Source organism: Rhamphochromis longiceps, linkage group LG14 (genome assembly GCF_057381845.1).
Source record: "Rhamphochromis longiceps isolate RC_006_pf linkage group LG14, R_longiceps_female_GT1.1, whole genome shotgun sequence".
Lineage (NCBI taxonomy): Eukaryota > Metazoa > Chordata > Actinopteri > Cichliformes > Cichlidae > Rhamphochromis > Rhamphochromis longiceps.
Genome location: NC_140570.1, coordinates 35,117,648 through 35,130,444, shown reverse-complemented (window position 1 = coordinate 35,130,444; position 12,797 = coordinate 35,117,648). Strand labels below are relative to the sequence as shown.

General features: G+C 38.2%; 2 long non-coding RNA genes across 2 annotated transcripts in view; one reads left to right on the top strand and one right to left on the bottom strand.

Annotated features, from left to right (window-relative positions):
• LOC146654525 (uncharacterized) overlaps positions 1–10,400 on the top strand; it is a 38,870-nt gene extending 28,470 nt beyond the window's left edge. The window contains exons 2-3 of the long non-coding RNA XR_014914762.1: positions 4,019–4,099; positions 4,216–10,400. This is a non-coding gene — a long non-coding RNA (uncharacterized LOC146654525). The remainder of the gene's footprint in view (positions 1–4,018; positions 4,100–4,215) is intronic.
• LOC146654524 (uncharacterized) overlaps positions 1–12,797 on the bottom strand; it is a 62,344-nt gene that overhangs the window by 7,184 nt on the left and 42,363 nt on the right. The gene's annotated exons all lie outside the window — the stretch shown is intronic.

The following is a 12,797-nucleotide window of genomic DNA, read 5'->3' as shown; positions in this document are numbered from 1 at the left end:
CAGGCTAAGGCTACATTAAGGCTTCTTTGCATAAAACACTCAAATCTCTGACTTCTCTGACTTTTAACATTTAGAGGTTGAGTTGCACTGAAGGTAATGCAGGTAATATAGGTTTGATGTGGCATAAAAAGCTAATGTCTTTGGGTATTCTATATTTCTTTTCAGACCTTTTTAAACTACAGGCAGACAGTTTTATAGCAGCTGGCACATTTTCTTGACACTGATGTTGTCTAGCTGTTTGGTGTCTGAGGCTGCTAATGTTATAAAAATGATATAATAAGTTATCTCAGAATTTCAGCACTTTTTACGTATTAGGGTAAAGACCACAGATAATTATAGATTACTGAGCATTTGGGGGAGTGGGAAGAAAGCCTTGCATATAACGGGACAAAACCTCTGGCAGAATCAAGCTAATGGACAGTGAGAAATATGACAATAAAACAAAATACATGAAGAAAACAGAGCAAATTTCCCTGTAATCCATCAAATAATTAAAGTACCACATCCACATTTTCCATTTTCCACCATGTGAATGTTTTTTCTTTGGAGTAGCCTCGACCAACCTGCGGAGACACTCTCAGAAATGAAAACAGTGAATGCCACATAATTAGTAATATCAGCCACCAGAGCTATTATAATTCCAGTTTGGCACAAATCTGAATGATCCTTTAAGCTTATTTATTTTAACATATCACATATATGAGCACACCATCCTCTTATTTTTCGCTGCAACTTCCCCACAGAGATCAATAAAATTTAATCTCATCCCATCTTATTAAGATTTAGTCTCACAGTACACTTAGCGCGCGCAGAGATAATTAAGGAGACTACACGCCACCCTGCAAGATGCTCGCCTAATTAAGAGCAAGCCAACATTCAAATTTTGCTGACACATCATTTCCCTTTTTACATATAATTAGATTTGGTAATTCTTGAAGTTCTTGAGGATTAAACATAGACATATACTAAAAGTATTCATTGTGAGGTCGGGACTTCACGTTTGCTTCAAACTGCTTTAAAGTCGGACGAACGGTTTAGCTGATTTAGGAAAGCTAAAGCTTTTTTCTCTTAAACCGAGGCTGAAGTTGGGATCGAGGTACATTTTCAGTGCCATATGTCTATCAGAAAGATTAAGCCAAAGCAATGAAGCAGACTTGGAAACTTGGAGCACTGACAGGAAAGAGAACTCACTAAATTAGGTGCAGATCACTTTAAAAGTGCGAGGCAGGTTTTAGCTTTGCCAGGTGGATGCACTCTCTGAGTGCCTTTTAATTTCCCAATGTTTTGTTAAAAACAATCACCTGCGCCTTATTAGGAAGAGATCTCTTGTCAGCAACACTTTTTAATTTAAACTTCACATTGCAGCCCTGTGCAAATACAAGGTGTTGACTGAGTAGCCTCACCTCTAATTTTAAATAAACGAGAAGTTCTGTTCACACATTATAGGCAATAATTAACAGGATGTCCTCATTTTATAATAAAACCTAATCATTTTTGCTACTTTTGTCAGAGGTTTTCACCACTTTTTATTTTTTTCCATCTGTGAATAATTATTGTAACCCTAGAAAACATTCCCTACAAAGAAACCCATTTAAAGCACTCCAGAAATTGTATGCATGTCAACCTAGAATTGAAGCTTACATACTTTTCTGTATCAGTCCTCTCCTGAGTGCTCAGCTGTAAAAGCGAAGTCCTTTTCACAGTGCTGTCATGGGAAAAGTGATGAGTTACAAACAACAGATAATGACGGAGCCCATTTCGAAGGATAAATTCTAAATCTGTCATCAGAGCGAGAGGCTGAAATTTACACATTCAAATTTATAGAGATTCCTATTACCAGATATTCAATCACCATTTTGTACTGTGTGGTCTTTGGTTTTTCACTGTGAAGGAAGTGAAATCCAATTTACTTTCTCTGTAGCTGTGTAAACACAAATAGGGTGAGAAAAAATTACCCAAATAAAAATAAATAAATAAATGGGATTAGAAAAAATAGATGAGACATAATATTTGCTTTGGAATAAAAAGCAAAAGCGGCAGCCAAAGCAATGCAAGAGGACTGCACTTATATATGCTGTGTCTAATGGAAAGGCAGTACTGCTACAACCAAAAGCTTTGACCACTGCTGAAAGAGTAGTTTTGTTTGTTCCAACACACATCTACCCTCAATCCGCCTGATACACAAAAAAAGCTAGCTGCATTCAGCATCACCCTTTGAGAGCCCCTTTACTTTAGTGTTCCTGGGATAAACATTCATTCACATGCTTGATCTCTGTGTCGTTCTCCAAGTGAGTCACAAGGTCAGCCAGAACTGTGTATTTTAAAGAGCCTGTCAGAGGTAGAAATGGCCATTTAAGCGGACAGTGCGGTGAGAGTCACTGTAATAATGTAATATACAAAGGAAATGCAACCTGCTTGTTTTCGGTCACTTCACGTTGACATGCCCTCCTTAACCGAACATTAACCATTTGATTTTTGACCTAAAACACTGGCCAATCAGCATCAAACCTTCTTTAAGTATATACTTCACAGTAATGGTGTTTACATTCTTTCTCAGTTACTTTGAAATAGCGATGGGAAGGTTGACCTCATTTCACGATTAAATATAACACGAAATGTGTTTATGTTATTGCACTGTGACAGAGAGCTGAGGTCATGGTGAAGCAGAAGGTTTGCAGTAAAGAGAGCTTTGCTTTTTTTGAGATAACTGAGCTCTTCTTCAGCATCAGGCTGGCTTCACCTACTGTGTGTAGCAGATGTCCATGAACAACATGTTACTATTAGATGTAAGAGTATTATCAGTGTTTAGTGTGGATGAATGTCCACGCGGTAAATTAATTTAGCCAAGTGGAAAGCTTAAAATTTGACTTTTAGTGTAATGTATGGCATTGAATCCATCTCAGTGGTGTCTAAGATAACTTCAACAACCAACAAGTACAGCTCCAGAGACAGGATTGATAGTTTACCTTAGGTTAAGTTTTTTTTTTTTTTTTTTAATCTAATTGAGCAGAACAGGAACTACTCAGACATAACTGTTTGTGCCTCGGGTTTGGCCTATTCTTTCTTCATTTTAAAGGTATTCACCTTCAAGATCTTGCCTAATGATTACAAAGACAGAAAAAACACAAACTGCAAAGCACAGAAAGTAATGGAGATTACATGCCATGTAGATTTATGGCAATTTCCATGACATTAACTAACAAAGACGATATTATATCTCCCTGTCAGTTTTGAATGCACCCACTAGAGAATCCATCCACTTTGCACTTCTTACCGTTTAATGTTTTCAGCTTTTGTGTCACTGGTGATGAGATGAGACCCTTACAGGGATGCAAAATACAAGGCAACATGTGGCCTTGTTATGATATTACCCAGCAGTCCTATTGACTTAAAGTGTTTGGATTTTAACAGGTGCATGGCAAATCTCTTGGTTGAAATTATAACAGCCTATTTGCCATGTGGTCGACAGTGGCAGTTTGTAGTTTCAATTGAATTTTATCTCAGCAGCCAGCTATTTGCAGATCATTACACAGGGAGTGCAAGCCCTAGATTGCCACTAGAGCAATGTCGGGCTTGTGCTGGTTTGTTTGCTCATTCATTTATTTATGCTATTCAAATCTCAACACCAATGCTGTTCATTTGGGATGCTAACAAACTGGTTCAAGGTTGTTGCAGTGGGACGGAAAGTGAGAAGGAGAGAGCTAGCAGAGCATTTGGTGCCAGCTTGCTTCATTTCTGTGCTGGCAAGCTTTGTCACACACCCACACCACGATGCCATCACATGAAATGTTAATTTGAGAAGTCTAATGTTGTGGGACAAGGGCTGAATCGCTGCCAGAATATGCAGAGCCAGGAAGGCAAAGGCCAACACCAATGAACTGGAGAGGTATGCTGCTGCTAGTTCAACTGCCTGTGGCCAGCTGCCCACGACAGAACACACTCTGAACACAGAGGGATATTTCTCAGTCTCTTTGACAGACAGGTATCAACTCTTATTTCTTCTCTGCATATTTTCCAGGCATGCAACTCTGAACACGCACACTTTCCTGGGTGGACAGCAGTATTGTAATCAACCTACAGCACGCTGCTTGGTACAGAAGTAAGCCACACTTGCTGTTTTTATCAGCGGCTAAAAAGCCTCACTCACAAATCAGATGTAACAATAGCTAATGTGAAGCTGACGTTCGAACTTTGTGGAACATTTTCTCTTTTCAGTCAGCACACCTCCACAGATGTTCAGAGACTGTCTAGCTTCAGCACTGTTTGCCGCAGGGAACATCTGGCACCACCCACGATCTGGATTCTTCTCCCTTGCAAATGTGTTACAGGAAGAGGATTTCAAAATCACGTGGACGGGAAAAAGAGCACTGATTATGGGTCCACGGAGGAGAAAGTTTGTATGGCTGACCATTCACAATGTCATGTGGAGGTTTTTTGCTTTTACTAAATATAACCAGTATCATTCAAAAATACAGCAAATTTATAAAAGCAGCTGGAAAGTTTGTTTAAAATGTTAAAAGATGTTTTCTTGCAAATCTGAAAAGGGCTAAAGAAATACAACCCTAGGTTAATTTAAACATTCATATGCAAAAACATATCTAGCTGTAAGTCTAGGCTAGAATTAAGTCATTAAAAATCATACAGGACAAAACAAATAAATAAATAAATAAATAAATAAATAACAATTATCAAAAATAGTCACAGTTTAATTATATTAAATGTCATCAGTGACAATGTAAGCATTGACCCCTGAGCCTTTACTGTGAAAACATCATCTTCCTCACTGACTATCTCATATGATTGCCCTACATGTTGCCACTAAGCATGAATTGATGATGCAGATCAGGTGCATAGCAGACTGAAACAGAAAAATCATAAAAAGCAATCTTTTACAATGATAGGCAAACCAATTGAAAGCTGTTTATAAAGAAATATTAGACTATAAAATAATACCCCCTGATGAATTAAAAGAAGTATGACTGACTTTTCTTTTTCCACAAAATTGATCAAACATTCATAATCAAGTAGCTTTTGTCCATTTGTCTTCATTTTTCTTTGCTACACTTTGGCTTTGCTTCAGGCAAATGTTAGTCATTCTGTTTGGTGATCATTTAACCCACGACTGTGGTCCACTGTAGACTGTTGGATGGATTGTCAAGATTTACAAATATTAATAGTCTTGAGGGGATAAATCCAGCTGCTTTAATGTGTGTTTAATTCACTCTGATATAATAATATGACTAGTGTGGCTTTATAGGTCACGCTCACCGCCTTGGGGACATTTCAGAAAAGCAGGTAAAAGTGTATGTGTGACAGGTAGCTGGAGTTTCCTCTGGCTTTTTCAAAGTAACATGGATCATTTTTTAAAGATGTTTTTGAGTGTAACCGGCAGGATAAATGGAAGCTGGCTGTTGAAATAGCAATTTTGTGCATCAGGAGTAACCTATTGACTTACCCCTTGTTTTAGGTCAGTCCACACATTTCTTCACTTAAGGTGGTTTGTTTATGCGTTCATGCCGAAAGCTTAAAGCAAACGAGCTGTCCAACATATAAAGTTAGTTTTTACTTGTAACGGCGTCACTGTTGAAGCCTTATACTTAAAAAAAAACAAAACAAAACTGCCAGTTAACTGAGCTAGTCGGATCATTTCTTGTTGTAGATTATTGGTATTCAGCACTAGTCAGCAGAGGTTCTTCCCCTCTTTGAGATTAGCTGTGCAGTAAACAGAGAAATGCCACCTGTATGTTGTTTTTCAGGACAGTCCCATTGTCTCTGGGCCTCAGTCTTCATCTCTGTGCCTTCTCTTCTCTTGGTTTATTGACTCCAATGCCGATGACTATGGCTGACCATCAAAATGAAATGGCGTGTGACCATGGCGTAAAAGACCACTTAACTATGGAGTTTCAACAAAGTTCGCATTACACATGTAAACAAACCAACCTGAGCAGATTAATGCCTGTGATTAAGTCATACAGCAATGAGTCCCAGATGGAGATCCCTAATTCAGTAAGCCAAGTGGTCATTCCAGGTGGCCAATTTCTGTTTACTTTCGGTCAGCTCAAGTAAATAAAATGTTCTTGATGAAAGTTTGTACAGACGTTAATGGTTCCCAGGCTGTGAATGCAACACATCCCCCGACTCTTTCTATGGCACAGCTAGAAATATGTTGTTTTGAGTAAAATGTCACACAAATTGACAAATTGATTTTTCCTCTGTTTTTATTGATGCATTATTACTATTATATAAGTATTAATATCCCTCTTAACACTGGAATGAGTCCTGTTTGACTTTGTAGATTAGATAGAAGGTAGAAAGAACGGACTGACAGAATTGATGAATAATCATTAGCATTATCCTTATTGATCAGCTGATCTGTTTCTCTCCAGAGAAAGACAGACAGAAGGAGGTGGGCAGTGTGCGCAGTGTAAGAGTCCTCAACTGCTTCCAGATGGTTAAGAAAAATGGTGGGATTGATCAAGTCAAGTTTATTTCTAAATCAATTTCCAGGAAAACATCTGTGACAAAGAGCTTCACAGACAGTAAACACAGATAAAAAACAAGGACACAGCGTCACAGATGAGACACACAGAGTGACTGATGGTTCAGTGTGCTCTCTGTAGATGTACCATATCCCTTCTAATGGGCACTAGGGGGCAGATTAACTAATCCTCTTTTTGTGAAATAGTGAATAAATAAATTACTATGTGAGCGAATTACTTTATAGATCCATGGAGCTTTGTATCAAAAAACAAAGACAAATAAAAAGGGGGCAAAAACAAGAGCAGGATTAAATCCAACAGATGAAGCTGAGCTTCTGTATGAAGTGGAGAAGCTTTATATGGATACTTGCATCAGTATGGAGGACCGAAACTGCCAAAAAAACAATCAAAATATAAATCAATGACTAAAGAAATAAAGATGCATAAAGAAATAAACAACATAAAAATGTTGTTATTCATTGATTTATAAATTGTGACAGGCAGAGCAGTCTAAAAACATCTCTCGCCCTTTTCCATCAGCAAACTCAAACTTTTATGTCACCTTTTTTAAAGCTACTGTGTCAGACTCTGTTGACAAAAACAGTAACTTTGGTCTATTCCTCATTCTGTGTTTGGAATAGTGTGTCTTTTTTGCCATTTTGATGCAATTTGAGGCAAAATTGCTCCTTCAGTTCATTCAGACACTGACTGAAAGATTTCCCAAGGGCAACAAATAAAAGCTTGTCAGTTGCCCTAACACGTTTTTTCAAAGCTGCATAACAAGAATTTTAAACTTGCAGAATAATTTTCCTTCGAGTTCTTGTCAGTGTACGAGGATGCACTTTATGTTTACAGTGGGAGCCCATCTGATTTCTAGTAAAACGTAAGTGGATGTATGCGCTAGCATGTTCAGTGTTCATACAAAAATATATGGACACACTTTAATTTTATGCCTTTGAAAAACTAATTCGCAGCACTATTAATTGTTACATTTTGTCCAACACTGACATTGAGTAGTAACAAATTTTAAAAAAATGGAAGAAAATATTTTTTTAATCACAGCTTGATCACTTTTTTGCATGTATTTCCCGTTTACCTTTTACCCAAAGAAACCTGTTCTGGCTGTTACAAGTCAACAGCACTGTGCAAAAATGCAACAATTACTTTATGTTTAGTTTGGAGCAGTTGAAGCAGTCTTTAATTTAGGTAGATTATATTTGAGGCTGTAAACCTGACCTATTCAGAGCCATGGGATGTTTCACAGAATTAGCATCCTTCAACCAACTTACAGCTTTTTCATCTTTATCTTTAGTTTTAAATTTTTTTGCATTAAAGTAAGTAATTGAGAAACTTGTCTAATTGTGTAAATCACAGTAAAGTTGACAACAACAGTTAAAAGTTGAGAAAATTAAAAAAGCTACTGATGATGCTGCCTTGAATTTTTTTTAGTTTTCTCAACATTTCTTTTTTTTGGCAGTTTTGGCCTTCCATATACGTGTGAGGGGATGAAATGTCATTGCAGCTCACTTGAGAAATAAGTAAATGACAGACTGCAGGCAAGTAGATAAGGGGGAACGAAAGGCTAGCAGCTGATGCTAGGGAGGGGGCATTGTAGTGGAAGGCAGTCAGTCGGACTCCTGAAGTGCTTCTTGGCACGCCTCAGTGGAAAAAGCTGCCGACTGAAAGTGCTCCATTGCATTGACATTTTGTCATCGAGAGGGTGGAGGACATTGTCCATAATAGCAGACCGCAAACATCGTTTTCTCCACCACTACCCCGAGTGATTCTGGTTCATCCCTCAAGCAGCACTGGCTTTTCTCAATTCTTACCAACTTGTTCAGAAATGTGTGTGTCCCCTGAAGTGACAGTGCACCTCACTAACAAACACCCTCCGTCCTGTCAGAAAGATTATGGACTTCTTTCACAATAGCTGGTCAGGTAGAGGTTTAAAGCTGAATATAGCGTATTAGTCGATCCTTCTAGAATTTAGTAATAAAATATTTATACTAAAAGTATTTCTCTGACTCAAAAAGGTCATGTATTACACATGACCTGTCTTTTTAAGAAAAGTAATACATTACCTTATTTATTCAGTTAGAACTTTATGCTTACACTACTCACATTATTTTTGTGGTTAGTCTACAATCACCTTCACTATGACCTCATGCATTGTCATCCAAATTAAAACTTATATTATCCAACACAAAACTGTGAGCTACTGGTGTTTTTGTGTAAAATAAAGCAATAGGCATGTGTTGAACCCTAAGTAGTATTTAAATAACCTTTTACATATAACATTTCATGCACTGTCAGTAATCCAGTTTTCTATCAAAGTCACTCTTGAAGTTTTCAGAGTGCTGGCCTTCTTCCACATGATGCCTGGAATTGGGGTCTCCATGTCCCCTCAGAGATCTACCTCCCAAGGTGAAAATTACTGTGTTCTATTCAGTTCAATCTTGCAAATGTATTCCCATGTCCCCGGGATACTTTTGTCTGTGCCTGTAAGCTTTTTTTTTTTTTTGATTACATGGTCAGAAGCAAAAAAGGGTGCTTCACAACTATGCTTCACAGCAAACAAACCGCTCATAGTTTTTCTGGAATTATTTGAGGCTAAATGACTGAGAAAAAAAAACATGTTTTTTTAAAATAAAAGTAGCTAATGTAGAAATTCATGCACTCTGAAATTCTAAAAAAATGATTTGTTATAAAGCATAATAGTACAAATATTCATTTGCCATACATTAGCATATAGACAATATTTGGGAAGATTCTGAAAATTGGGCTTTTTTTCAGAGGTGGGTGTAAATTTTTAGAAAATACATAATTATAATTTAGCTTTTAATTGTGGGATAATGATAGGATGATTTTGTTTGTCCATATATCATTAGAGTATTACAATAACAGTTTAGATATTTCTTAGTACGTTTTCTATATCCCTGCAAAGGACTAGCAACCTGTCCGGAGTGTATCCCACCTCTTGCCCTTTAACGGTCGGAGTAGTCTCCAGCCAACCCGCGATCCTTAATTGCCAGTTAGGGAAGCGGATGGATGAACTGAAGTCTCTCAGAACAAATGTCCTCTTCAAAAACCTTCTTTTACATGACTAAGGATCCAAAATCATAGCATATTCAGTTTGAAATGAGATGATACACAGCTGGAAGAAGTGAAAATGTCTGCTGGATATACAGCAGAGTGTTTATTCCCACTCTGCATATGAAGTATAAAATAAATGGTCTAAAAAATCTGAAACTACTCACTTTCCTTCTTCTACACAGCGATTTCCTGCAGTAAATGACAATAATACAGACACCTTAGTTTGAATTGTTATCACCAAAATGTACCAGTAACATTGTGACTCTCGACTATCATCTTTCCATAAACTCCAAAGTGCTCTGTTCATGTAAAACATCCCTGCAGCCACTCTTTTACACTTCTGTCAGGGAGTGCCTTTGCCACCATGTGTCACTGTTGCAACGCTGTGCCGCTGAGTGCTTACCCGTTGTTTGTCTGCAGAAAGGTGGGGGGAGAGAGACAGAAAGCAGGCAGCTGCTGGGCAGATCATCAGTCTGTCGTTCCTGTAGTTCTCTCCCTCCTTCTCGTCCTCTCCCTCTTCTCCCATGGCTCTGCATGCCCCAGAAACAAGGTAGTTTGGTCTAATTGCTCTAATGGCGTTCCATCCTCATTAGACTCTTGACCTTGGCTGTGCGTGATAAGAGTAGGTCACCGTGGATTAGAAGTGGCCCCCTAGGTCTCCTCCACTCTCCCGTTTACCAGTCGATACCTCTGACTCAATTCACTCATCTGAAAAACCTCTAGTGTTTCCCCATTTGAAATGGGGCTGCATTTAAAACGGGTTTTGGCCTGTCTCTGCTGGACAGACCGGATGAATCTTACATCATAGAAGCAAGTAAGAAAATTTAATGATGAAATATTGTCTTTTAAGTCTGTTTATTGAACCTATCATTGGCCTATTTGAAACGATTTGACTTGACTAGACTAGACCTTTATTTAACCCTTTAAGACCTACCATAGAACCAAGTTCGCCAGAGCTTATATTATATTTTTACATGCTGTGGAGCCATTTTTGGGAGCATTTCAAGTTGCTATACATCAATACAACCATTATAGCCCAAACTTTAATAATATGTCTGCATTAGGTGCATAGTAATTACATAAATTGCAAAAAAGTGCAATAAACTACAAAAAAATTGAAAATCGTTTTTGTTTTTTTAACATATATTTCTAGTTAGAGAAATTTAAGAGGCATATCCCTCAAAACTGTAAATACAAAAAAGTTACACAAACTAGTTTCCCACCACAGGAAATTTATTTTGAGTGTCTTCATAGTTTTATTTTTGAAATACACCAATTTTTATATACTGCAGGAAAAACGAAAATAAATATTATAGTGCAAATTTGCAAAATAACAGCATATGCATCAAAATAAACTATTTCCAGCAGTGCAATATGAGTCTTAAGCATCCCAGAAACGACACAGAAAGTCATAAAGTCAAACATAACTTTTTAAAACACATAACAAGTAAAACACAAGCTCATAAGGCCCCGATCGTAAAAAACTACATTTCCGCAAAATGACGTCACTTCCGGTTTCGGGCAGGTCATGCGGTCATGTGATAGTTCGCGCTGATGGACGTAGGAAGTGTTAAGTACAACTCCTCCAGTTTCATATGCAAAAAAAATTATTGCGCTAGCTTACTTGGTTGCAGAGCTACCGGGATTTAAAAATAGTTACGCAAAACAGAGCGTGCCCGCTCCGATCGGCTGTAAAGGGTTAATAACCTGCTGTACTGAAAGACTGGCATTATTATAAGCAAAGCTATACAACACATCTTTCATGTGGTTCTCCTGCTGCTCATTTAATTCTTTGTTATCATAAAGCTATGATAAATTGGTCAGCTCAATATATCAGATGATAATAATGAAGAGATATTGGCGTGAGTGTGTATGCTGGTCATTAATTGAATATCTGAGGTAATTCAGAAACAATGTCCTGATTTGTTCATTATTGACCAGTTTGTGGGTGTACCAAAGAATCTTTAGTGTCAGTTGAAGTGCACAATATCAGATATATAAAGTGCTGTGCTGTGCTTATAACTAATGAAAATGTTCAACTTTTGGAAGCTGTTACTTTGTCATACTATAATACCTGATTATGCTAATAGAAACATTTATTCAAGAGTTGAAAACTATCATCAAAATATATATATTTTTAATATATGCCTTTTTTTTTCTCCCCACGCAAGGACATGCTGATATCTTCAAATACTGACAATCCCGATTCCTTGATGATCCATTAGAATGCATAATCTAGTCCACAGTTTGGTTCTTTTGTCAAACCAACACCCCTGCACAGAAGCTGCATTGGCTTCTGGAAAAAAAAATGTAAGAGGATTTGTTTGCAATCACTGACCTACACACACACACGCACGCACGCACGCACGCACGCGCGCACACACACACACACACACACACACACACACACACACACACACACACACACACACACACACACACACACACACACACACACACACACACGATGAAAATAAATAAATCCGGGCTGTTGTAATAGGACAGTTCATATTACAAGGGATCCAAGGGAATGGTGGCACAAAACCTTGAAGTCATCACTGTAATGATCCCACGCTGTAGTATTCACACCTCTTTCAATTCATTCCTCATCTCAGCTCTAACAGAGTGCCTGTCTGAGGGGGTGGAGGACAGCACAGCCAAAACCGCGGCAAAGAGAGAGGTAGAAAATGGTGACTTGTACACCCTCAAGACAAAACATAACAACTACATGAAAAAGACTGCTCAGAAGTATCTCTGCGGGCAGAACAGCACCGATTTGGTTCAATAAGGCCGTTATTAGGCTTATGTCCACCTATGCAATTACACTTGGCCCAGCTAAGCTCTACAGGAGAAACCACTCCCTCATTCTGCTTCATCTTCACTGTATCTAACAGCTGCGCGTGTGAGGACACGAGCCTGTACGCTTGTGTATAATATAATAGTAGATCATAGTGTCAGTGTTTATGTGGCTAAGTATGTATGAGAGAGAAGCAAAGTGAGAAACACAAAGACAGTGACAGACACTGAACTGCATACACCGAGCCGCACTGAGTCAAAAGACAACAAACAGCACTTTCATCCCTTCCAATTCAGTCCCTCAGAAACGGAGCGCCCTGCAATCCTACGAGCACTTCCTGTTTGAAGAAGACCTCTCCTACACAATGCTTTGAGGCTTGCGGTAAACAAGTGCTAATATGCTACCTCTGCGAGAAACTCGAGCTTAAT